Source organism: Halichoerus grypus, chromosome 2 (genome assembly GCF_964656455.1).
Source record: "Halichoerus grypus chromosome 2, mHalGry1.hap1.1, whole genome shotgun sequence".
NCBI lineage: Eukaryota > Metazoa > Chordata > Mammalia > Carnivora > Phocidae > Halichoerus > Halichoerus grypus.
This window is the reverse complement of record NC_135713.1, coordinates 72,019,209-72,046,413: the sequence shown is the minus strand read 5'-3', so window position 1 is coordinate 72,046,413 and position 27,205 is coordinate 72,019,209. Positions and strand designations below refer to the sequence as shown.

Sequence of the window (27,205 nt, the reverse complement as noted above, 5' to 3'; positions counted from 1 at the left end):
GTATATCAAAATGAAACAAAACATAATAGAACTTCACAAGTGACTGGTACACACCACAACTAAGAAGATTTCTTGAATTGAATTGTGAGCTGAAACAAGTCCTTCTTGCTATCTTCTGGAAGGTCCGATTCTATAAGGCTTTGGGAATCCTATCCAATCTCACTATGTAGCAAGAATGCTTTCCAGGAATGTTTCAAAAGTAAAGCTAATAAAGTGTTTCCCTCCGTGAGAAAAGAGGGCTCCTTGTGATGAGTTTTTGAAACTTGTTTCTTAATGCAATTACTGGGAGAAATGAAACAGTAAATGTGGTGGGTATTAGCATTATCCATCAACTATTTCCTTTTCTCTCTCTTCCTAGGTGAATGGGAGGATTCAACTTTCCTGCTACCTTTAAATGTGAATTGCTACAGCCAATGATATGTGAGAAGTGAAGCATACCATGTTTAAACAGTAAGTTCGAAGTGCTTGGGTACTTACAATGTTTCCTGTTCTTTCCTCGTGCAGTAGTGAGCTGTGTATTCTAGATAGTGACTACTGTGTCAGCATTAGGACCAGACTTAGAACATGATGACATAAAGCAGAGCCCTTGCTTGTCTGAAATGGACATGAACATGTCTGAAAAATTAATCTTTTTAAATTGTTTTTAATTGCTTGAGCTTTTTGAAGTTATTTATTACTGCAGGATAACTTTAGCATACCCTGAGTGAAGCAAAAATTAAAATATTAAACTAGTAGTCATAGAGGTAAACCCTATTTTAGCATAACCATAACAAGAGTGTTATAATTGTATATAATGATTTTTTTTGTTTTGAAATTCTTGTCTCACATGTTAAATTCTCTACGTGTATCAGATTTAATTCTCACAATGACTTTAAGAAATATTTAATACTTCATTCTCATTTTTACATCAGAAGAAACAAAGGCTTACAAAGGAAACAGAAATTTATATTCCACCAATATCGTACAGGTAGTAAGTAATAGAAATAGATCTCAAATGCAGATTCTTTTTAATTATAAAGCTCATGCCCTTAAACTTTATGTGATATATTATCTCTTATATATGCCCAAAACAAGCAAGTAATATTAACTAACCAAATATTGAATAGTCACTAAATAAGGAATATTTATATATTCCACATATACAAGGGAACTACATCAGTAAGAAGTGAGGAAGGGGTAGATAATAGATAATACAAAATGAATAAGACATTAAAGTCTTACAATGGGCAAACTGAAGATCTCAGGACAGTGTAGAGTGGAAATTGGATTTATAGGCATGTGTATGCATCAACAGTAAACAGGAAGTAAGAGTACTACTGAAGGAAGAGACATTGAACCTGGGGTGACTTATATCAGAGAAGATTGGTCACAGAAGTGTGTGAGCTTAGGGACTGCCAGGATCCTCAAGTAAAAAATGGCCCAGTGAAAAATTATGAGCATTCACATAGGTGATTTTTCATACTCTTGCTGTTAAGAGTCCAATGGGGAGACTGTATTCCTGATGATCCCTGGAATAGATTTGTACTATGGAAAGTGTGATAAACCTGTAAAAGTAATTTGGTCTTTTTTGTACATCTGAGTCTGTAACAAGATTTAAGAATTCCTTTTAGTTATTCTTATTTATCTTATTTCTATTTTATCCTTGACTATATAAATTACTGTGTGTGGTGAGTAATTTTAAAAATGATAGGCTTTGAGTAAATACATTTAAAATTAATAGAAAAATTCTTCAAAAATAAATGGGGAATTTTAAACCAAATCAGACACTGGGTGTGATAGACATTTCAGGCAGTAGTTTTGAAAGCAAAGTGTATTTCTTAAGACATACTTCTGAAAGTTGAAAATGTTAAAAACTGGGAGAATCAAAACATTGTTGTATTTGTTTGGGTTGTCTGGAAACCAGATAGCAGGATGTGGTTGTATATGCGTTTTTGTCCATACTGTTTCTGTGTATTGACCAATTTTAAGGTGCAATCAGGGAGTCTCTTTTTATATATTGTTTTTTTAACTATCCCTTAGAAATGATCTGTAGGTCTCCTGATACAGTTAGCAAATCAAATTTGACAATTTTAGATTTTTTTTTTTTTAGTTCACAGCACAGAATTATGGTAAACAATGACTCCAAATTATGAAACATTTTTCCAACCATTTTTGCTCAATATATTTAACAATTAGAAATTTATCAAGTATATGCTTTATTCCAAACAAAGCAAGGATTAGGGAAATGCACAAATAGTCAAATGTTTATTTAAAGATGATTTTCTTGAATCTCCTTAAATAGAGAACAATTATACTTAAATTGTTATTCTTCCTTTCTTTTTATAAACCTCTTCATTTTCTGTTTGAATTTGTAAATATGTGGGATATTATCATATTAAAGGAAACATTGTGGAACATTACACAAAGCTTTAGAGTTAAAAATCAAAGAGAAACTTCTCTGTTTATTTTATTATCTTTTTTTTTTTTTTTTGGTGAAAAACTTGTTGTCATTGTTGATGATAGGATTCACATAGTCTCATCATTCTTAGGTGGCTGAGTGTTTATTACTTGATAGTTTTCATTTTCTTTGCTGTTTCATTTATGTCACCGGTGGAGGTCAAAATCATGACTTCATTGAGAGAAGGCACGAACCCCCTAAGCCAAACTTTTGAATGGCTTAAAGTCCATGTCCTTTTTTTCATAAACTCAGGAGTTAGTAAATCTTAAGTTCATCACAGAATTCTAGCCTCTAAATGGCTGACTGTCAGTTGCAAATTCCTTGTCCAGTCAGTACTGAGGAGGAAAGTCAGAGTCACTTGACAGAAAGCATGGAGACATGGGTACAAGTTTGTGTTCATATTTCTCTGGCAAATTGACTCTTTCAGTGATGGCATTTAGACAGCCATGAACTGACTAATCAAAAGCAACACAAAGCAATAATTCTTGTTTCCTGGCTTTTAAAAAAAGGTTTTTTTCCATTGCATGTTCCATGAGTTTTTATCTAATTTATTATGTAGTCTTGGATCCTCGGCTTACTTTATCCCTGGCACCATTTCTGACTCATTTCGGATTTCCCAAATCTTCCCTCAGATCACAATTGTACTCCACAGGTCTTCTCCTTGAGCTCTGTGGATCTACTCATATCAGTCTAATTTTAGAGTGTTTAAAGATGATGCAACTCTCGAAGATAATGTCCTATTACAAACTCTGCTAAGCTAGTCTAAATTATTTCATAGCACTAGCTGTGAAAATGAAAGTGCAAAGCTTACATCTGTATATCTATGAGCAACTGTTTTTCTGGATGACTGCCTAATTTTGTCTAAAGTAAAAAAGTTATCTAGGTTCTTTCTGGACTCTTTAGATTTTCTAATTTCTCTGAGAACTACAGCCAAAACTTACACAAGGATGGCAACTTTTTGAATTCAACTGTCCACTAAAATATTGCGCAATGTCTATTTTTGTTCTCAAACAATTTATTATAGTTAAACACTGTGTCAAGAATTAAATTAGAATAAACATAATTCACTTTCATCTCAGTATGATGTTCCTTGCTTTCTGTGTACTGCACAACCTGTCTCAAAGTTGCAAACTGTATTAAACTTGAATAATATTAGTGCCCTTTCAATATTTTCAGATATTTGCCACAAGTCAATAAATTTCAAATATTTTTTCATACTCTACAAAGTGTTAATATGCTGATATATTCAGTCTATTCTTGTCCTTCCCGTGTCCTAACATTTTTTAACTACCTAAAACAGCATTTTCATCTTAAAGTCTTTATGCAGGATTTTATTTCCAATACATCTTTTATATATTGCCATTATTCTTAAGTATTTAAAAATGAGTTTCTTCTGTCTCCTTTATAAGCATGCTGAAGAGTATCCTCGAAAAAAAAAATAGGAAAATCTAGTTTTCCTATTTTCGAATTCCATAGCATTAATTTCTTCTTTAAAAATTCTCTCCATATGCTCCTCTGTGAAGTGTTCCACAATGCCAAAATATTTATTTTCATATTCAGTTGAGAAAGGGTACCCAAATCATATCTATTGTATAAATTTGCTAATAATTGTAATTAAGATCTGTTCATCCCTTACACTTTATACAGTGCTTTCAAATAAATCATGTCATTAAAGTAGGCATTTGTACCATTTTTCATTTTAAGGAGAGATACAAGGGGTGAAATGAATTGCTCCAAGCTGTGTAACTAGAAAGTAACAGACCCTAGCTCGAGACCTCTACCTTCAAATCATCCTACCAGGCTGACCAATTTCCCATTATTGAACTTAACAGTAAATCATCATTTGAAAGACAACATTATATGGATTACTTTGTGATTTGGTGATGCCCTAAATCACTTAATAATTTTACAATGATACATGCAAAGAGATAAAGGGAGAATGTGATGATCCCTGGGACCCCACCACTTTCATGAATGATACAATGAAAATCGTATCATATTTATACTCTGTTCAGTTATGCAGCAGTTGATGAAATGAAAGTTGTCCAAATATCTGATTGGGCACCAATTTCAATTCAAATTATTTCTAGCTTATCTCATCTGTTAAAAACAAGATAACAAGCCCAAAATGGAGTCACTTACGTTAAGCCCCACATCACCAAACTGGACCCTAACTTACAGTTTTCATCTCTCAGAAATGGAATCTTAAACCAGTCAATCAGGAATCACCTGGTTAGCTGTAGTGAAGTAATCTGCTTGATAGGGCCCTGCAGTCCCCTAAAGGAAAGTGACCTTGCCACAACTAATCCACTTTTTACTAGTATAACTTCCTTGTCCCACTCCCTTCCGCCTATAAAAGTCTTTCATTTTGTACAGCTCCTCACGTGCTTTCTTTATATCTGCTCCACAGAATACTGCCCAATTCATGAATCATTAAATAAACAAACCCAAAAAGATCTTTAAAATTCAGTCAGTTGAATTTTGTTTTTCAACACATTCTGAATAAGAAAAGCAAATGAACCCCTTTACCCCTCCCCTGCCTCTATCACCCAATCATTTTTTTAATTATTTATTTTTAATTTTTTTAAATTTTTTAAATTAACACATAACGTATTATTTGTTTCAGGGGTACAGGTCTATGATTCATCAGTCATACACAACACCCAGCGCTCACCACAACACATACCCTCCCCAAGTCCATTACCTAATCACCCCATCCCTCCAACCCCCTCCCCTCCGGCAACCTTCAGTTTGTTTCCTAAGAAAGAGTCTCTTATGGTTTATCTCCCTCTCTGGTTTCTACTTGTTTCATTTTTTCCTCTCTTCCCCTATGATCCTCTGCATTGTTTTTTAAATTCCGCATATCAGTGAGGTCATATGATAATTGTCTTTATCTGATTGACTTATTTTGCTTAGCGTAGTACCCTCTAGATCCATCCATGTCATTGCAAATGGCAAGATTTAATTTTTTTCTTTGATGGCTGTGTAATATTCCATTATATTTATACCACATCTTCTTTATCCATTCATCTGTCAATGGACATCTGGGCTCTTTCCATAGTTTGGCTATTGTGGACATTGCTGCTATAAACACTGGGATGCAAGTGTCCCTTCAGACCCCTACATTTGTATCTTTGGGGTACTCAGTGCAATTGCTGGGTCATAGGGTAGCTCTATTTTCAACTTTTTGAGGAGCCTCCATACTGTTTTCCAGAGTGGCGTACCAGTTTGCAACCCCACCAACAGTGTAGGAGGGTTCCCCTTTCTCTGCATCTTTGCCAACATCTGTAATTTCCTGATTTGTTAATTTTAGCCATTCTGACTGGTATGAGGTGGTATCTTCTTGTTGTTTTGATTTGTATTTCCCTGATGCTGAGTGATGTTGAGCACTTTTTCATGTGTCTGTTGGTCATTTGGATATCTTTGCAGAAATGTCTGTTCATGTCTTCTGCCCATTTCTTGATTGGATTATTTGTTCCTTGGGTATTGAGTTTGATAAGTTCTTTATAGATCTTGGATACTAGCCCTTTATCTGATATGTCATTTGCAAATATCTTCTCCCATTCTGTTGGTTGTCTTTTGGTTTTGTTGACTGTTTTCCTTTGTGGTGCAAAAGCTTTTTATCTTGATGAAGTCCCAATAGTTCATTTTTGCCTTTGTTTCCCTTGCCTTTGGAGATGTGTCTAGCAAGAAGTTGCTGCTGCCGAGGTCACAGTGGTTGCTGCCTGTGTTCTCCTTAAGGATTTTGACATTTAGGTCTTTCATCCATTTTGAGTCTATTTTGTGTGTGTGGTGTAAGGAAATGGTCCAGTTTCATTCTTCTGCATGTGGCTGCCCAATTTTCCCAACACCATTTGTTGAAGAGACTGTCTTTTCTCCATTGGATATTCTTCCCTGCTTTGTCAAAGATTAGTTGACCATAGAGTTGAGGGCCCATTTCTGGGCTCTCTATTCTGTTCCATTGATCTATGTGTCTGTTTTTGTGCCAGTACCATACTGTCTTGATGATTACAGCTTTGTAATAGTGCTTAAAGTCTGGAATTGTGATGCTACCAGCTTTGATTTTCTTTTTCAACATTCCTCTGGCTATTCGGGGTCTTTTCTGGTTCCATACAAATTTTAGGATTATTTGTGCCATTTCTTTGAAAAAAGTGGTTGGTATTTTGATAGGGATTGCATTGAATGTGTAGATTGCTCTAGGTAGCATTGACATCTTCACAATATTTGTTCTTCCAATCCATGAGCATGGAACATTTTTCCATTTCTTTGTGTCTTCCTCAATTTCTTTCATGAGTGTTCTATAGTTTTCTGAGTACAGATCCTTTGCCTCTTTGGTTAGATTTATTCCTAGGTATTTTATGGTTTTGGGTGCAATTGTAAATGGGATTGACTACTTAATTTCTCTTTCTTCTGTCTCATTGTTGGTGTATAGAAATGCCACTGACTTCTGTGCATTGATTTTATATCCTGCCACTTTACTGAATTCCTATATGAGTTCTAGCAATTTTGGGGTGATCTTTTGGGTTTTCCACATAAAGTATCATGTCATCTGCAAAGAGTGAGAGTTTGACTTCTTTGCCAATTTGGATGCCTTTTATTTCTTTTTGTTGTCTGATTGCTGAAGCTAGGACTTCTATTACCATGTTGAACAGCAGTGGTGATAGTGGACATCCCTGCTGTGTTCCTGACCTTAGGGGAAAAGCTCCAACAAGAAGATCTAACAATTGTAAATATTTATGTCCCTAACATGGGAGCAGCCAATTGTTTAAGCCAATTAATAACAAAATCAAAGAAACACATTGACAATAGTACAATAATAGTAGGGGACTTTAACACCCCCCTCACTGCAATGGACAGATCATTTAAGCAGAAGATCAACAAGGAAATAAGGGCTTTGACGTACTGGACCAGATGGACTTCACAGATGTATTCAGAGCATTCCATCCCAAAGCAACAGAATACACATTCTTCTCAAGTACATGTGGAACATTCTCCAGAATAGATCACATCTGGGTCATAAATCAAGTCTCAACTGGTACCAAAAGATTGGGATCATTCCCTGCATATATTCAGACCACAATGTTTTGAAACAAGAACTCAATCAGAAGAGAAAAGTTGGAAAGAACTCAAATACTTGGAGGCTAAAGAGGATCCTACTAAAGAATGAATGGGTCAACAAGGAAATTAAAGAAGAATTAAAAAAAATCATGGAAACAAATGAAAATGAAAATACTACTGTTCAAAACCTTTGGAATGCAGCAAAGGCAGTCCTAAGAGGGAAGTATATAGTACTACAAGCCTTTCTCAAGAAACAAGAAAGGTCTCAAATACACACCCTAACCCTACACCTAAAGGAGCTGGAGAAAGAACAGCAAATAAAGCCTAACCCCAGCAGGAGAAGAGAAATAATAAAGATCAGAGCAGAAATCAATGAAATGGGAACCAAAAGAACAGTAGAACAGATCAACAAAACTAGGAGCTGGTTCTTTGAAAGAATTAACAAGATTGATAAACCCCTGGCCAGACTTATCAAAAAGAAAAGAGAAATGACCCAAATCAACAACATCATGAATGAAAGAGGAGAGATCACAGCCAACACTGAAGAAATACAATTATAAGAACATATTATGAACAACTATATGCCAACAAATTAGACAATCTGGAAGAAATGGATACATTCCTGGAAACGTATAAACTACCAAAACTGAACCAGGAAGAAATAGAAAACCTGAACAGACCCATAACCAGCAAGGAAACTGAAGCAGTAATCAAAAATCTCCCAACAAACAAGAACCCAGGGCCAGATGGCTTCCCAGGGGAATTCTACCAAACATTTAAAGAAGAATTAAAACCTATTCTTCTCAAGCTGTTTCAGAAAATTGAAATGGAAGGAAAACTTCCAAACTCTTTTTATGAGGCCAGCATTACCTTGATCCCAAAGCCAGACAAAGACCCACCAAAAAAGGAGAATTATAGACCAATATCCCTGATGAACATGGATGTAAAAATTCTCACCAAAATACCAGCCAGCAGGATCCAACAGTACATTAAAAGGATCATTCACCACAACCAAGTGGGATTTACTCCTGGGCTGCAAGGTTGGTTCAACATCTGCAAATCAATCAATGAGATACACCACATAAATAAAAGAAAGGACAAGAACCATATGATCCTCTCAATAGATGTAGAAAAAGCATTTGACAAAGTACAGCATCCTTTCTTGATTAAAACTCTCCACAGTGTAGGTATAGAGGGTACATACCTCAATATCATAAAAGCCATCTATGAAGAACCCACAGCAAATATCATTCTCAATGGGGAAAAACTGAGAGCTTTTTACCCAATCATTTTTATCTTATGTAGGTGAGATAGTTTGCACCAATCCCCTAAGCATTGCTTTTTTTGTTGTTCTGTATTCTCTACTAAAATATAAAGTCAACAGGGATATAATATCTGGCAGAAGATGCTCAATAAATATTTGTTAATGTGTCAATAAAGAAACCATCATTTTTGTAATAATTCCATTTGTAGTGATAGTCAAGTGTCAGAGTTTGTAATACTAGAATGAATTATTTTTTGAAGATGTAGATCCTCCACTGATGATCTTTTAAAGGTAGGCTAGAGTGTCACAGAGAAATTTGATTATTCTGGTCCATATAGACAATTTAAAAATGTCTTATTCCTGGGGCGCCTGAGTGGCTCAGTTGGTTAAGTGTCTGCCTTCGGGTCAGGTCATGATCCCAAGGGTCCTGGGATCAAGCCCCACATTGGGCTTCCTGCTCAGTGGGGAGCCTGCTTCTCCCACTCCTCTGCTGCTCCCCGTGCTTGTGCTCTTTCACTCTCTCTGTCAAATAAATAAAATCTTTAAAAAAACTGTCTTAGGGGCGCCTGGGTGGCTCAGTCGTTAAGCGTCTGCCTTCGGCTCAGGTCGTGATCCCAGAGTCCTGGGATCGAGCCCCGCATCGGGCTCCCTGCTCGGCGGGAAGCCTGCTTCTCCCTCTCCCACTCGCCCTGCTTGTGTTCCCCTCTCTCGCTGTGTCTCTCTGTCAAATAAATAAATAAAATCTTTAAAAAAAAAAAAAAAACTGTCTTATACCTTTTCTTTCCTCTTTCAGAAATATTTTTGCTATGTGCCTATAGTTAAAACCTGCTATTCATGTAAATAGTCTAGAAAAGATAAAAAGGAACACAGTTGACTAAATTAAAGACAACAACAACAACAAAATAAAACTTTCAAGCACTTCAGAGGGATCCACTGATGTGCAATAAATTATTGATGCTAATTACAAATATTTGTGTAATAATGGGTATTTACTGTTTTCTCATTCTCTCCAGGTGAACTCAAAAGCAACACTATTGCACCATATATGAAAGCAACGGTATAATTCTAGCTTGTATTTATATGGATTCAGGGTTTGGAAAGTTAGATAAAATAAATATGTATTCTTCCGGTTCCAAACCCAGTACTGGTTGAGAAATTCTATATTGGAATATTAAAATATCTTGACTCCTCATGTTGATAACACATGATATCACACCATCTGAAGATTAATATCTCAAGGGAGCTAATTAGAATATAAATATGTTGAATTAAATATAGGCTCTTCTTTCTACTATCTTTACTATAACTAGGAAAAATTGTCTAAGACTTAGGTTGGAATCCCAGCACACCTTTGGGGACATTCTTTATTTATATTGACAAAACCTTCACAGCTTTATTGAATGACTGACTTTCCTTGCCAAAAATCCTAACTGCAAAACAACTTTGAATAATTAGTAAGTTGGTACTGGGTTGTACTGATCAGTTTCAAGAACTTTCCATATCTGTGGACTTTTCAAGATCCTCTACAGACAAAATCCAACCAAAAGATCAGTCAAAATCTTCTGGTTGAAAGACAGGTTAATCTTTAAGGCTTACTAAATCATTTGAGGAAGAATAGTTGAGATCAGTTGTAATGAACATCTTGGGGCTAGGACAAGTTAATAGCAGTGTCTAGATTTGATGAATTTTTCCTCCTTTCAAGGATGGAATTTTTAGATATTGATTTTTTAGACTTCTAGATTATTGGTTTTCATACAGACCTCATTCCAGCCCTATTACTTGTGATTTTTTTCCCCCTCATCTACCTTTCTCTGTTAGTGCTTCAGTTTTCATAAATTCTGTTTGACAAACGGGTGATTATGATAACACTTGCCTTATATAAGTTGAGGACAAAATGAAAGCACTTTTAATTAATATGTTTACACACAAACATACCTTTTTGAATTCTATGATCTTCCATGTTCTCTCATTCTTTCTGGCTTTGAGTCAGGGCTGCCACTCCATCTAGTAGCCACTTAATAGTGTGCAAGAGCTCTCCTTGCACCAAGATTGGAAATGCAGTCCTCTCCTTCTGTGTTTCCCAAATCTCCATGAAATGTTTTCTGTTCAAAATCTATCGTGATCTGGCCTAGCACCTTTAACTTTGAAGCCATACTGACCTCAAATAGCATGCTACTCTTCCCTCTCAACTGCTCAGCCCAATCATAAACTATTCCCCGTTTATTTCCCTAAATGCCAGAATATGATGTTGAAGAAAACTTCACCTGAAGAAAAAAGGTAAAAATAATAGTAGATCATTGCTTTAGATTCAGCCACCCTCGTTTTCCACAAATGTTCCTTACTAGCCACTTTTTCTGTAGCACAGGCGTCTTTTGCACATGTGGAAGCCCAGTCTGTGGAGGAAAAATTGTTTGACGTAATAATCTTCAACCAGGGAGTTGCAGTACTTTTACATATTATTCAGATTCATCCCCCAATCTCACTCAAACTCTGCTTTTCAGAAGGGAACATAGGATTGTATTTTGTATAAGCAAACAATAGGATTCTCAAAGGGGAATACTGCCTTTGTTGAAATGCATTTTGCCCCTACTACACTAGTATCTGTTAGTGTAAAGGAAGATTCATTCAAATTTTAAAGACATCAAATTATAATACTACCATAAAACAAAGGTTAAAAGGCCTTCATAATTAAAGTAAATAAAAATGATGACATGAGGTCTCACCAAAATACCTACTTTAAAAGAAGGTAATTAGAAGTGTTTCAATGACTTCTCATCTCCTTTCAGAAAATGTTTACCAAGTGGATATATTAACCTAAAAAGCATTTTCTCTTTTTGTTTCATTTTTGGAGCCAATTATTTCTCAACATGAGGTAAAATGCTGTTCCAGCCCAATCAGAGAAACTTAAGGGCCAGAAATAATCATGATCATATTCATTAGTTAAATTATAATCAAATAAATGTGTAAGGAAAGCAGTGCTACTTTGAGGAAATAGGCATATTTACAAAAATTATCTTTAAGAGGATTATGGATGCCTTATTTCATTGGAATAAAAGGAATCCTCACTTTCCTTCCTTCTCCTGACTCCATTTGTTGCAAAGTATTCCAAGTGGATTCATTCTGTGGTAAAGAGCTGCACACAAAGAAACTGAAATAGAAGGCTTTTACAAAGCAGCTACTGAGATCTACTTTTTTGTTCTGAGCTGGAAGTCTATTGAATGCATGCACAGGAGTGCTTTGTTTTCAACCTACTCAAGGTGGTGTCGTCTAACGATTTGTTTTCAAATTCTGTGCTTATGAAGAGAAATGGACAGGGCCCTTGACAGTCCTCAGATGAAAGCAAATACCACACCAGATAAAGCATAAACATTGTACTGACTGGAAATCATAAGAAAGAGCAGCAAGGAATTGAGACACTTTATTTTTAATTCAGTGAATAAAATGTTTAGTCATAGAATCAAATTCATTAAACACTCTTCAATTTGTATTAAATTATAAGTACAGTTGTTGCAAAATCAGTCTTCCGTTTATATAAAAATCTTCAGTTCTGGCCAAAGAGTAACTCGTCCTAAATAGTGCTATTAATTGAACACACTTGAAGAATTCATTTGACATGCTTCACCGTGGTCATTACATTACAACACTGGCCCTACCTAGAAGTGCTGAGTTGTCCTCTCAACAAATGGTTTCTGAGGGTCTGCTCTGGGATAGACACAGTGAGGTGGCTAACTTGTTGAAGCCTTAAAAGATAAATGACCTGTATTTTTAGTTATGTGAATTATTATGTGAAGTACATCAACCCAGATAGTAAAATTAGACAAAGAAGACTTTATTCAAGAATATTAAAAAGGGGGGCACCTGGGTGGCTCAGTCGTTAAGCGTCTGCCTTCAGCTCAGGTCATGATCCCAGGGTCCTGGGATCGAGCCCCGCATCGGGCTCCCCGCTCGGCAGGAAGCCTGCTTCTCCCTCTCCCACTCCCCCTGCTTGTGTTCCTGCTCTCGCTATCTCTCTCTCTCTGTCAAATAAATAAATAAAATCTTAAAAAAAAAAAAAAAGTATATTACAAGAGGGAGACAGGCTAGAACTCATTCTGAGCTCAACTCTACTGAAAAAAAGACTAGAGAATTTTTAAGAGCTGGAGTGGGGGATGGTAGGCAGTCTGTATTTGCTAATTGGACTTACTCAAAGAACACTGGCAAGTAGCTTTTAAAAATATTTTTGAGATTACATTTCAAAGGGGAGGAGAATTTACAAGTTACTAAGGTAAGGTAAATGCTCTAAAAAAAGAGAGGTCAGGGCCTAGGGTCAGGAAGAAAGCTATATAAAGACTAGTTCAAGCTAAAGGGAATATTAATATCATCTTGGTTAGTAGAGAAAAAATAAAAATTAAACTGAATTCAAATGATTAATGCAAATCACATAGACAATCTTAGCTAAAGAATCTGTGGTAAAACCATGTGTTTGTTCATTTTGATTTACTTTAGAGTATTCATCTCTGTGAGCAATAAAGACCTGCAAATGCCAGTTTTGCTTGTCATAGGAGTGGATATTAAAATGAAAAAAAGTTTATATTGCATACATCACACTGCAAACGTAAAGCCTCCATAATCATTCAGCATATTATGGTGCTTCAGTTCAGTATAGTGCTGTAGACTAGGCCTACGGAATCCATTGAAGACATTTGTCATTCATCTACTTTTTAAAACCTACCCTCTGTTTTTTGACGAAACAAAGACACAGGAATACATACATTGTACCCTATGTTGATGTTTAGCATTATTGTAGGAAATACTTAAGATAAGAATCTCCACAAAACATTTTTTGGGCATAGAGCAAGTTAGAGAACATTAACCCACTCAAAATATTAGTATAAAAAATTTGCTATACACACACATGCAGTTTCCTTTTGGGAAAAATGCTAGGATATACATCTCATTATAGGACATGTATCTCATAAATGAGGTACAAACAAAAGTGACCAGATATTCTACAAAAAGAAAAACATTAAGTCTTTAGGACTACTTTTGTAAAATTGCATTGTGAGAAGTCCTCTATGATTGGTGAAATAATCTGAAGAGTGAAAATGATGTTGTTTTTTGTAACTGCCTAATATCATCAGAGTGACTCTTATTGTTTCTGAGAATAAAATAATTGAAGCAATTTATCCTCAAGACAAGCGCTATATAACTCTATCTATTATTGCTGTTGTGAATATAGTCAAAAGTATTTGTAGTACAGTTTGAATAGAACAGCCCAGATGTCTAAGTGTTGTTTCTCTTACTAGTTGTGGAAACCTTGCTTGCCAAATGACAGTGACAAATGGCAAGCTACCTATAAGGGTACAGAGCTCCTTGTGGGTAGGTGATGTTATAGTTCACCTTGTGCACATATTAGGTCCTATTAAGCATTTAAACACTACGTAGGGAACACATACATAAAGAAATGTTATTTGTGTTTGGATCTTGGCAGTGTTTCAGTATAGAAAAGAAAATAACCAATACATATTTATTTAATTCCCATGGAAAGAAGATATTTGAAAATTAAAGCCATTTGCAAGTTTTTTTTTCCTCATAATCACAGAGTTACCATATATTATCCAAATTAGGACACTTTTGTTCAGAAAAAAATACTAAACCTCAGTCATATATCGGAGTGTCTATTACTCTACCCATTTTATAGAGAAGGAAACTAAAATTTGTTTATTGGTTAAGCTTGACTCTATATAAGGTATGTTAGAAGAAAATAAATAGCCAGAAGTCATTAGAAAACACGTGTGTCCCACCCATATTTTGGGATAAGCTTTGTGAAATGCTTGTTTCCCAAAACTTTTCTGTAACCTTCAAGTCCCCTCCGGCCACCATTCTGGATGTTGGGGTGCTGATGAGAACCTCATTTGTGATCAGTGAAAACTGCTTTAGCTTAAGGCTTTGTAAAGCTACAAGGGGATTAATTGAAAGTAACCAAGCACATTTTAAATAAAGAGAATGACATACAGTTTACAAGCCATAAACTTAAACATAAAAATGTGTGTTGGGAAACTACAAATATAGTGCGATAGGGTTCCACTGCTAACCTTACTTTGTTTCACTAAGTAACTTTCCTATTCCCGGGGAATAGAGAAATATGTAGCTAGTTGATTGTTTTTATTTTAAGCAAATTGTTTTTGTTCTTGTTCCATCTAAATTCCTCTTCTCCTGGTTTTAGGTTTTGTTTATTATTTTCTGTGTTGCATGGCATTTTGGGCCCGCTATGTTTTATCAGAAGGTGGCTTTTTGCTTTGCAGAGAAGTAGGTTCATGGTTGCAAAAAGTTGACACTTCAAGTAAAAAAAAAAAAAAATCTATTGTTATATTTTTCTGTTTCTATTCTTAATTTCCCAGAAGTTGTATAGATCCTTTGTGTCCAATACAGTCAACAATAACTGCTACAGAATTTCGCTGTCTCTAGGTGTGGTATAGCACTGGGCAGGTTTTATTTCGTCCTCCTGCGCACCCTCTTCCTACTGTAATTATCAGGAAAATTGTGGGGAAAGTACATTTCAGAAGAAGTCTGAGCCAAAAATGCACCATCCATTGGGCAAAACCAATGAAGAAGACATGTTGTACCAGTAAGCATATTCCGTGGCTATAGCACATTAGGGTTTTAAAGTTGAAACATTTCATGCCAGAAATAATATGGTTACAAGTTAAAAATTACCTAGTTTTAAAATGTAGTTAGTCATTAATATAATACAGTTATGATTTACTGATGGTCATAGAAATCTCTCTTTTATCTAAAAATATATTGGCAGGGTCGTCTGGTTGGCTCAGTAGTTAAGCATCTGCCTTCCGCTCAGGTCGTGATCCCAGGGTCCTCGGATCGAGCCCCGCATCGGGCTCCCTGCTCCGTGGGAAGCCTGCTTCTCCCTCTCCCACTCCTCTTGCTTGTGTTCCCTCTCTCGCTGTCTCTCTCTTCGTCAAAAAATAATAAAATCTTTAAAAAAAAATTTTAAAAAAACCATATTGGCAGATCCATCTATTCTGCCTGAAATGCTGGCGTCTAGTAGATACTTTCCAGTAAGCTTCTATGCCTCTATTCTTTTTAAAAAATAGTTAATAATTGTTCTTTTATATTCCTTATTTAATGTATAATTATTGTGTATTTTAAAAAAATGTTTCTTGTTTTAACTGATGTTTGTTTTGGTGGTTTGTTGGTTGTTGTTCTTTATTACCCGACCAACTACACAAGTTCCAATCACATCAGATTAGATGACTTTTGTTAAAGTATAAATTATAAAAGGATCAGTTAGCTTAAATCTATGATTACTGTATGAAGTTTTGTTCTGAAAATGGGTATTGTGCTTAACTTAATTTTTTTTATTTTTTTTACATTTTTTAAATTTTATTGTTATGTTAATCACCATACATTACATCATTAGTTTTTGATGTAGTGTTCCATGATTCATTGTTTGCGTATAACACCCAGTGCTCTATTCAGTATGTGCCCTCTTTAATACTCATCACCAGACTAACCCATCCCCCCACCCCCCCCTCCCCTCTAGAACCCTCAGTTTGTTTCTCAGAGTCCATACTCTGTTGTGGTTTGTCTCCCCCTCCGATTCCCCCCCCTTCATTTTTCCCTTCCTGCTATCTTCTTTTTTTTTTTTTTTTTAACATATAATGTATTAGTTGTTTCAGAGGTACAGGTCTGTGATTCAACAGTCTTACACAATTCACAGCGCTCACCATAGCACATACCCTCCCCAATGTCTATCACCCAGCCACCCCATCCCTCCCAACCCCCACCACTCCAGCAACCCTGTTTGTTAAGACCTGTTCTTTCTCAATAATACCAAAACTATATGTATATTTAAAAAGTAGAAAAGCTAAAAAAATAGTACTTCCATGATTACAGTACTATAAGAAATTGGTTTACTCCTTCTACAGTGTGATTCAAAAATCTGAATGCTTGGCTTTCATACACAATATATTCAGAAGTACATGGAAGTGATTTTGTCATTAATGTTATTTCAATTATATTTTAACCTTTACTAAAGTGCTATTTCCTTCAGTAGATATGGACAAATCAATATTATGCAATTGTATACACATGAGTTATAAAATTACAACACTACGAAAGCTATAATGAAACCTTAACTCTGGGATTGCCCAAACATGAAAACAATGTCTGAATAAGGCTAGGGGTATCAGGATAAAAGAACTGATGTCAACAATATCAAAATCTAGGTCAGGTGTCACCTGACCTAGGTCAGGTCATTACTACCTTGACTTTCCATCTTATTCTGCTCCTTGCTCTCCTACATCCTTGGACTCAAGCCCCTTTTACTCTGTTCATTCATTCATTCGTGCTCATTCGCTCCTTTTTAAATTTTATCTTATGTTTTCATAATTAAGTGCTACTGAGCATTTATTGTGTACAAGTACTGGCATAGATACATTATATATCATAAATAATTTGGGCATGGGCCTTAATTTTAAGTAGCTGACAATCTGAGACAAGAAGAAGAGAGACAAGTATACCCAATTTCAGTCAGGACACACTTAGTGCCAAGAAAAAATAAAACACACACAGTGCTACTAGAATACAGAATAGCACTCAACCTCAGGAGGTGGGGAGGACAGAGAGAATCCCTAAGGTGGAATTGAGAGTTTGCCATCATTGTGTGTGCAAAGAAATACCAAAAGACAGCGGGAAGGTAAAAGCAGTGAGTTTTTGGAGACCAGGCTACATAATGCCTTGGGGAAAAACAGATTCTTCCCAAAATTCCCAAGGAGAAACTATAATTTTTCAAGATTATGTTGTCACACTCAATTTTGATGTCAGAATTTGAGAAAGGTTAGACAATCCTGCCATGTCTCTATAAAGTTTACAGATAAGTTTTCATCCCCCAATAGTTTTTATTTTTTATTTTTTTATTTTTTTGAAGATTTTATTTATTTATTTGACAGAGAGAGAAGGAGCACAAGCAGGGGGGGAGTGGCAGGCAGAGGGAGAGGGAGAAGCAGACTCCCTGCTCAGCAGGGAGCCCAATGTAGGGCTTGATCCCAGGACTCTGGGATCATGACCTGAGCCGAAGGCAGACGCTTCACTAACTGAGCCACCCAGGTGCCCCCCCCAATAGTTTTTAAACATTTAATTAGAAAAGTACCAACCAGTCTATGATTCTAAATTGTTTCATTATCTATTATTATCAATTTGACCTCAGATGAATGATATCAAACTTTGACTGGAAACGAACCAATGCCTATTAGGGAAGTGGCTGTAATGAGGGAAAGCAGACGGGCTCTGGAGCCAGCCAGGTCTCTTTCAAGTGGGCTCAGATCTCAATTTCTCTATGGTTACTACCTTGACTTTCCATCTTATTCTGCTCCTTGCTCTCCTACATCCTTGGACTCAAGCCCCTTTTACTCTGTTCTTTCTTCCTTGACCATTGTATTTATCTTCTTCCAATATACTTTGTAACTTATTTATTATGTGTTTTGCTTGTTACTGTGTCCCTCTGTGAGAATTTATGCTCCATGAGGACATCTTGTCTCTTTTGTTCATTATACATTCCAAATGTGAAGTAGAGTGACATGTAATAAATGCTAAACAATTATTGAATAATTAATAAATAAATGAACAACTGTTGGGACTATCACTCACTAACTGTGTGTTTGTTGGATATGCCCAATCCCTTTGAGTCTTAATTATGTGTAAATCAGGTCAACAATTCCTTCCTACTCCATAGGGTTTAAAATTTTTTTAATGTATATATTTATATTATACAGTTGACCCTTGAACAACATGGAGGTTAGGGGTGAGAACCCCCCACACAGTCAAAAGTCTTATAACTTTTGACTCCCTAAAAACTTAACTACTAATAGCCTACTGTTAGGCTGTTGACTGGAGCCTTACTGGTAACATGAACAGTCAATTATGACATACAAAATATGTGTTATATGTGTTAATTTCTAAGGAAAAGAAAATCATAAGGAAGAAAAATACATTTACAGTACCATACTGTATTGAAAAAAGTCCACATATAATTAATTGAATCTGTGCAGTTTAAACCTATTTTATTCAAGGGTCCACTGTGTATATATATATATATATATATAGAGAGAGAGAGAGAGAGAGAGAGAGATGTATATAAAGAGAGAGATTGAAGGAAGGAATGAGAAAGGAAGAAGGAAAGGAAGGGAGGGAGGGAAGGAAGGAGGGAAGGAAGATATAATAGAATGCTGAGTATAAACAGCACTTACATGTACGTGGTTATCATCACTTTCCTTCTTGCTTATTAATGGATGCATCTGTAGCCCAAAGTTATTCCTCCAAGTGTAGATCAAATTGTGCTTTGTACCTGAGTGAGATCTTTGAACCCAGTCACACTGACCAGGGTCCTAAATGTGCTGCTTGCAGCTAAAACACAACTTCTAGAAAAACAAAACCCAGATGTTAGCTTATTTGGACAAGTTATAGGGCAGCAAGTAGTTGCAAGTGGCAACTGAGTAAAGGGATTTATTGGTATGGAAACAGTTGTCATTAACACACATTTCATAGTTTCATTATACATACATAAAAATACATCTTCTTTGAAATTAGTGCAGAATACACCGGAGAACATTGAATTTGACAGGTGATCTCTAATAAAAACAAAACAAAACAAAAAAATGTAGCAATGCTTTTAGAATTAAAAGTATAAAGGGTAAAATAAATAAAAGCATTTTATAAAATTTTATGTAAAAGAACACTCAGTGGAAGGCACATCCATTTGGCTTTCCAATAATTCACAACATGAGACAAGGGACAAAGCCAGGGAGTCTATTCAATACCTCCTGTCTCTATAGAAACAGTACTATTAACACCCACTCCTTTTCTATTTCTATGGTGACAGGACACAGAAGTACCTTAGAAAGGAAAAAGGTAAAGATAAGAGGTCTCTTAAGTGTTGATGAAGGTGAGAGGAGGCTGGTGATGACAGGAAGTATGGATGCTTGCCAATCTCCAATAATTTCTTACAGTCATGGAAGGATGTTTAAATCGGGGCTGTAGCTCTAATGATAGATCAGGACACCATTAAGCTACATTGAGTTCACAAAATAAACGTGCCCAAACCACTTGAGTTATTTTACATGCCAATCTTATTAGATTTTATTTGACAATTAAAAGCAAAGGGTTTATTTGTTTGTTTATTTATTATAAGTTTATTTATTTAAGTTATCTCTACACCCAATGTGGGCTCAAACCCATGAACCCTAGATCATGAGTCCCGTGCTCCTCTGACTGAGCTAGCCAGGCACCCCCAGAATGAAAGTTTTAGAAAGCATTTAATAAAAATATAAATAATAGGGGCTCCCGGGTGGCTCAGTCATTTAAGCGTCTGCTTTCTGCTCAGGTCATGATCCTGGAGTCCCAGGATCCAGCCCCGCATCCAGCTCTCTGCCCATTGGGGAGCCTGCTTCTCCCTCTGCCCCTGACCAGGCTCGTGCTCTCTCTCTCTCAAACTAAACAAAAAAATCTTTTAAAAATATATAAATAATATGTTCTCCCTTATATTTATTTATACACTGTTATCTCATTTTATCATTGAATTGTTACACAAAAGGGAATAGCATTAATATTGTTTAGTTTTTGGAAGAAATAATAAGATGGCATCAAGTACATAAAGACTATTTTACAGCTTAACTTGTTCCCAGCTTCTAGCTTATTCAGGTAAATTCATTCTTAAGGAAATTTTCCAAAAATACCAAAGGTTTAGAGGATGAAAAGAGAAGGGAAGGAAAGGAGTCAGACAATTTTAATACCTCAGTTGTGGAATTATTCACGGCTAAATAGGCTCTTAGCTCTTTTTTCTCATTGACATATGCCAAATATATTAACAATGAAATGAAGAACAAACATATTCTGTGCCATCCCCTAAATCATTTCCTACAACTCCCTTAAAGTTAAAATTACTTAAAGTTACAGGGAAACTGAATCAGGAGAGCTCATGGTAGATTAAATAGTATAGAGAAACGAATGAAGTGCTCTCCTACTGCATGTACCAGCTCAATTGGATGGGGACAGCCGTCTAAAGGCCTGTGTGCTCTATTCCATGTAGTGGACAGAAATCTTGTGAAAATATTAAGATTGGTATATCTTTCATCTTTAAATAAAAATGCTTTATAACTGGTGTCTCTATTTGATGTTCCATGCTTGTTCCTTTTATTGTAAGGGGTGATTGATTTGTGATCATATTTATAACCTCTTTGTTTTGCTTGTTAACATTTCCTCCATGAAGTCTCTCTTTCTAGCTTTGAAAGAATAAAGATAACCCCCTTGGAAGATTACTGCCATGCCTTCTTTTAAAGTGATGCACCTTTCAGTGGAAAAATTTCCCCAGGAAGAGACAGTCAGATTTCACACACCCAGATTTGAAGGAAAAAGGTGGCTGTGACAGTGATGGATGGACTGGATTCATTGGCGTAATGGGAAATACCCAGGTATTCTTGCAATGCTTAACCGTCCAATTGGTGTCTGCAGAAAGTTTCATTCAGTAAAACCTTTCAAGGACTAGGATATGATCATTTTTATCAGTCATTGGTGAAACCAAGTTGTAGTTTAAAAAATAATTTCAATTTGAAGGTAGAACAAATATTATATCAGCATTACTCTCCTTAAATACGAGACTTAGATAAGTAAATTAATATCAGTAAATTAATCAAATCACATTAGTATCTCCTGGCTTATAAGAAATCTTTTATTATCCTTATTCTCTGCAATTTTAGAGCTAAGTGAGGTAAGATTGTACCTGCACCATAACACTTATGCCATTATTTGAGGACAATAAAATAGTTAATTTTATAGAAAAGAAATTATCATTAAAACTGGCCATTTGGTATTATTGTTCAACTCTAAAGAGTATGTCAGTAGTTTCTCCAGAAATAGTCTCATATGTATCTATCTCTACATTTAAATTTATTTGATAGCGTTATTTTTTAAATATTTTGAATTCTAATTAAAATTGTATATTCATTGTATGAATGATAATGATGAATGCAGAAATATAAGCTGATGAATTTAAATTAAATTAGGTTATCAGTGTTGCTAAAATAAACACCCACGTATTTTGTATTATAACCAAATTACTAGTTTTTAAATCATTAAACCTGTAAAAAGGGCAAAAAATTACTAGCAATTTTTATATGTAAATTCCAGGACTTCTTCAAATAGATGGTCCAATAAAAACACTTGCTTTTTTCTTCCTATTTTTATATTTGTAGCTAGATTTTATTTAGATATATCTAAATGAGTCAGTATGAAATTTGTGGTATGTATATATTGCTTATTTAACGTGTAACTTAGTTGCTTAATTCTGTATAATAAGTTATTGCAATGGCTATTTAGCCATTATCTTGTCTTTTCATTGGCTTTCTGTGAGGCCAACCACATAGGAAGACATCCCACATCATGGGAAGTAGTATGTTCGTGTAATTGAAAATCCATGGGTTATGGTTTTGCCTTTTACTGGAGTATTAAAATCTCCCTCCCCCCTGGTCACATATCAGTTTGCTAAAGCAATTTTTAAAAGCTAAAAACAGGGCACCTGGGTGGCTCAGTCGTTAAGCGTCTGCCTTCGGCTCAGGTCATGATCCCAGGATCCTGGGATCGAGCCCCGCATCGGGCTCCCTGCTCAGTGGGAAGCCTGCTTCTCCCTCTCTCACTCCCCCTGCTTGTGTTCCCTCTCTCGCTGTGTCTCTCTCTGTCAAATAAATTAATAAAATCTTTAAAAAAAAAAAAAAGCTAAAAACACTTGGCCAAAATAAAGATAGTACTGGGTGGTAGAGTGGAAAAGAATGGACTTCGAAGTGGGGCAGTCCTGAGTTTGAATCTGCCTCTGCCAGTTCTTAACCAAGTGAGTGATATTGACCTGGTTGGTTACGTTGACTGTTCTTCATTTTCTCATCTGGAAACAGGAGAAACCGAATCTATAAGAAGGATTTTTTGGTTATGAGAAATAATATGTACAAAAACACAGCTGAGAGTATCAAATATGATTCATGTTTAATAAATATTAGATGAAATACTACAAAAATTTAATTTAATAGGACAGTGTTTTCCCTGAGTTTCCTCTTCATAATGTAAAATAAAGGAAATGGAAAGGGACTTAATATATAGTGACCACTTGTTTTAGTCCAGCTTCTGCACAAAAGTTAGTACTTTTTTTCCCTAACTTAAAGTACCTTGGGTAACTAAAGCATTCAAGTTAAATAAAATGGCATAGCTTCTCCCTCTCCCTCATGACATTGACACATTAACCAGGAGTCCCATGTCTTTCCCTGGACATAAGATTTCCCAGAACTTCAGTTCATGCCACAATGAGACCAAAAAGAGAAGTCAGTCTTCTTCCTTTTGACTTGCACAGGCCATTTTTTTCATGGCCATTGCAAGGTTGGGGAGAATAGAGGGTAGAGCCCATACCTCTTTCTTTATCCACACCTCTCAACAGTTTTTTTTTTTTTTTTTTAACCATCCTTTCTACTCACCTTTTTCTTATTCTAGTAATCTGTATTTATATCTCCAATCCTAGGTATTTTGACATATGTTATCCTCACATAATTTTTTGCTAAGTAAGATTACATGCTAAATTTCCCTTTAAAGCCCAAACAGGAAATACTATTATTTCAACACAATACTAGTTCTGTATAATTAATCTAGATGAAATAGTGCTGGAAGGAATGAACCATTAGAATTTATAATAATCTTCTAAAATGAGGAAATAGGGCATAAATGCTCTAATTACTCTGTTCCACGCTGTTTGATAGGAAGATGTCTCTAGACTTCCTAGGTTCGTACAGATTACTGGTCAAGCAAAGTTGGTGGCTGTATAGAAATTTGCCTCTATTTTAGTCTAGGTGGGAGATAATTTATAAAAAATGTAATAGAATAGCAGTGTGGCCTATGGACTTTCTCTCTCAAATAAATAAATAAAATCTTAAAAAAAGGAAAGCATATCTAAAAGCAATGAATCCAGACTATATTCTTCATTTTAACAGATAGATACCAAGGAAAATAATACAAATAGCATTAATTGAATTCACTATTGTTGCATTCCTAGCACTTTTCCTTAAGGACTTTATATGCATTATTTCACAAAATTCTCACAGGTTGCCAGATTAAGCAAATAAAAATATTGGATGCCCGTTATATCTGAATTTCAGATAAACTTTTTTTTTTCATTATAGGTATACCCCATGCAATATTAGAGACATACTTAAATTATTTGTTGTTTATCTGAATTCAAATGTAATTTGGTATCCTGTAGTTTATCTGGCAACCCTAAAATTGCTTTAATAGTTACATACCATTATTAATAATCCCCATTATAGAGAAAAGAATTTGAGGTTAAATCACTTGTTCTGTGCTATACATATATTTAGTTTGGAATAAAATCAGAATAGTCTGATAGTTCAGTTTCATAGTTCACTCCCCTCAGCATTCCACTGTCCGCTCTACCTCAGTGGCCACTTCTATGAGCTGAAAGCCTGCCCCCTGTGATCACTGTGGTCCCTCTCAACTCTAATCATCCATGATGTAGTCCTATTTATCAAGGTACAAAAGGGTTTACCCTTTAAAAGTTAATTCCACTTCATTGCACCATAATGAATGCCTTTATTTTCACAGCATCATTAAAACAGCACTAATGTAAATAATTTTCACATTTTTTTGAGAAACTTTCTAGAGATCAATGTGCCATAACCAGCCAATCACTTACTATATCAGAAAATTGATTTCTGTAATATATCCAGTGGTCCTTACAGTTTCTCTCCAAAGTTTTACGTGCTAATTACTATCTATTTACTTGTAAAAATGCTAATAAAATATACATGGATTTAAAAATAGAGGAAAATGCCCCTTCAAGTATTACCATGGTTCATTCTCTCTACTGTAAAATGGATCCAAACCATGACAGTCAGAACAGTTGTATCATGCATGCTATGGACTTGAAAGCTCAGAGGCAAAAAGGACCTCCGGTCATATAAAAAGTAATTTTAAATAGTTGTAGAGTTTGGGAGGAAGGGTGATAAAGGGGTGTTTCACTTTGTGTTGGCTCAGTAAAAGATTTTGAATTTATTTTGCCTAGCATCACCTCAGTCAGGTTCATGTGACACATCTAACATCATGAGTTCATTGATAGGAGTCCAAGATTCTATTTTTATTCCAAAATGGAAGCAGAGTAGATGGCGGCACACCGTTCATCTGAAGTGGTTAAATGAGGGAGCTGAGCAATGTCTCAGATCCATAATGTCTGTCCACTGACAGTAGAGAAGATTGTCTTATAATGAAGTCATGGGAAGGACAATTTATACATATTCTGGGTACAGGCAATGTAGGATATTCGAGGTAAATCTACAGATGGAGACTGGACAATCTGTGAGCTTGAGTGACTGCCAAGTAGCTCCATGACCCTAGTGTCAAATGGTACTTGCTATGCCCTAACAATAGCCAAGGACTTGGCAACTTTCTTTCCTGCTCCAGCTCTGAAGAACTGGATTCACTTGTTGCCTTGGAGAGGGAGAAGGACTTCACAATTAGGGCACAAATAAACATAGAGAATAGGAAACTATATTTATTAATAGAAATCTTTGGTCTCCTCTGATTTACTGTTTCCCATCTTCACTATTCTACTGGGTTGGTTCTTTTATTTTTTTGTTTTCTCCGCAGTAATGTTTTGGTCATGTACATATGAGACACATTGTTCAGGATTCCAAATAATAATGTTGATTGGATCAAATACACTGCTAGTCATGTGCAACACCTAATTAACTCTAATTTCTTATTCTCCTACATAGAAAGAATATCTGAGGGGCATCTGGGTGGCTCAGTTGGTAAAGCATCTACCTTTGGCTCAGGTCATGATCCCAGGGTTCTGGGATTGAACCCCACGTTGGGCTCCCTCCTTCCCTGCTCGGTGGGAGCCTGCTTCTCCCTCTCCTCCCCACTTGTGCTCTCTCTCACTATCTCTGTTGCTATCTCTCTCTCTCTCAAATAAATAAATAAAATCTTAAAAAAAGGAAAGCATATCTAAATGTATGAATGAGAGAGAAAGACTTAAAGGGATAATCTTACCACCTCACTAATTTATTTTGTAAAGGAAAACATTTACTAACTCATTGTAAGTATAAAAACATTGCAATGTGATGATTCAAGTATCATAACACTTAGAATGTGAGCTACTATGTATAAGAGTAGGGAGCTATGGGTATGATTATAAAATTCTTCTGCTTAAAATCCTTCAAAGTCTTCATCTAAAGTCATCATAATTCATCAGTTACAGGACACCCTTTATAATCTGTTCACAATTTATCTCTCCAGTCTCCTCCCTCTCACATTCTCTAATGCTTTTCCAGCCCTAGGAGCAACAAGTCATTTGCTGTATCTGGAATACATCATGTGATTTAGTTTCTAGTGACTTTGCTTGTATTTCCCCATCTCCCCGGATCACCCTTTTCCCTATATTCTATGCATTTTCATCTTTCACAACTCAACTCAAGTGTCACCTTCTCCATGACATCTTATCTATATACTGAGAATTAATAATTATTTTTTTCTTTTCGTGGTGCTCAAATAACATTACTTATATCTCTTAATTAGAGCCTTTCTTCACTAATATCATTATTTGTTGATAAATTTACCTTTGATAGTACATAATGAAATATGGTAGGATGGAGCTAATATGATTTCCTATTATGTCCCCAACATGATGTCTGTGATTTAAAAGGTGTTTAATAAATGTTTGTTAGGTGAATAACTAAATGGAAATAAACAACTGTGTACTAATCTTAGACTCTATCATGAATATACAATGCTTATGAACAGGTGAATTCCACAAATACTTAATTGTTTATTACTTAACAGTTAATAGGGCCAGAAAATAATTTTGAGGAACAAGAAATTAAATGATGTTATTTGAGGATCAAATATAATAGAAAGTGGTATGGTTTAATGAAAAAAGCATGGTCTTGGAAATAGAACTAGATTTTCATCTGAAATTCTCTACTTTGAGTTGTGAGGTCAAAGAGTAACTATTTAACCTCTCTGAGGGTCATTGTTATCACTGTAAAGTGTGAACAATAATAATAAAGGAGGAGGAGATATAAACTGGTGAGTTCAATCTCTGGTACATAGTAGATGATCATTAAATATTAATTCACTTCCCCTTTTCTGGAGTGTTCTGAGCTCAACATTTGAACAGAATTAGTCATGATAATACAATATGCCAGGTTAAAGCTATCTAGAAATAGGGAAGTTAAAGGGAAAAGACTAGGTAGGCACTGAGTTAATAATTATGAAGAGAATAAGGTGAAATTTGCCAAATTTGATCTAGACCATTTTACAGGGCTACTTTTAAAATTCCTTTTTAATATTGGTGTTTCCTAAATTCAGTTTTATAATTGTCTAGTTTCAGGTGAAAAAAAAAGTAC

General features: G+C 35.5%; 1 long non-coding RNA gene across 1 annotated transcript in view; it reads left to right on the top strand.

The window, feature by feature from the left end:
• LOC118540106 (uncharacterized) overlaps positions 1–27,205 on the top strand; it is a 1,202,880-nt gene that overhangs the window by 963,100 nt on the left and 212,575 nt on the right. Inside the window, exon 9 of the long non-coding RNA XR_013445322.1 lies at positions 359–450. This is a non-coding gene — a long non-coding RNA (uncharacterized LOC118540106). The remainder of the gene's footprint in view (positions 1–358; positions 451–27,205) is intronic.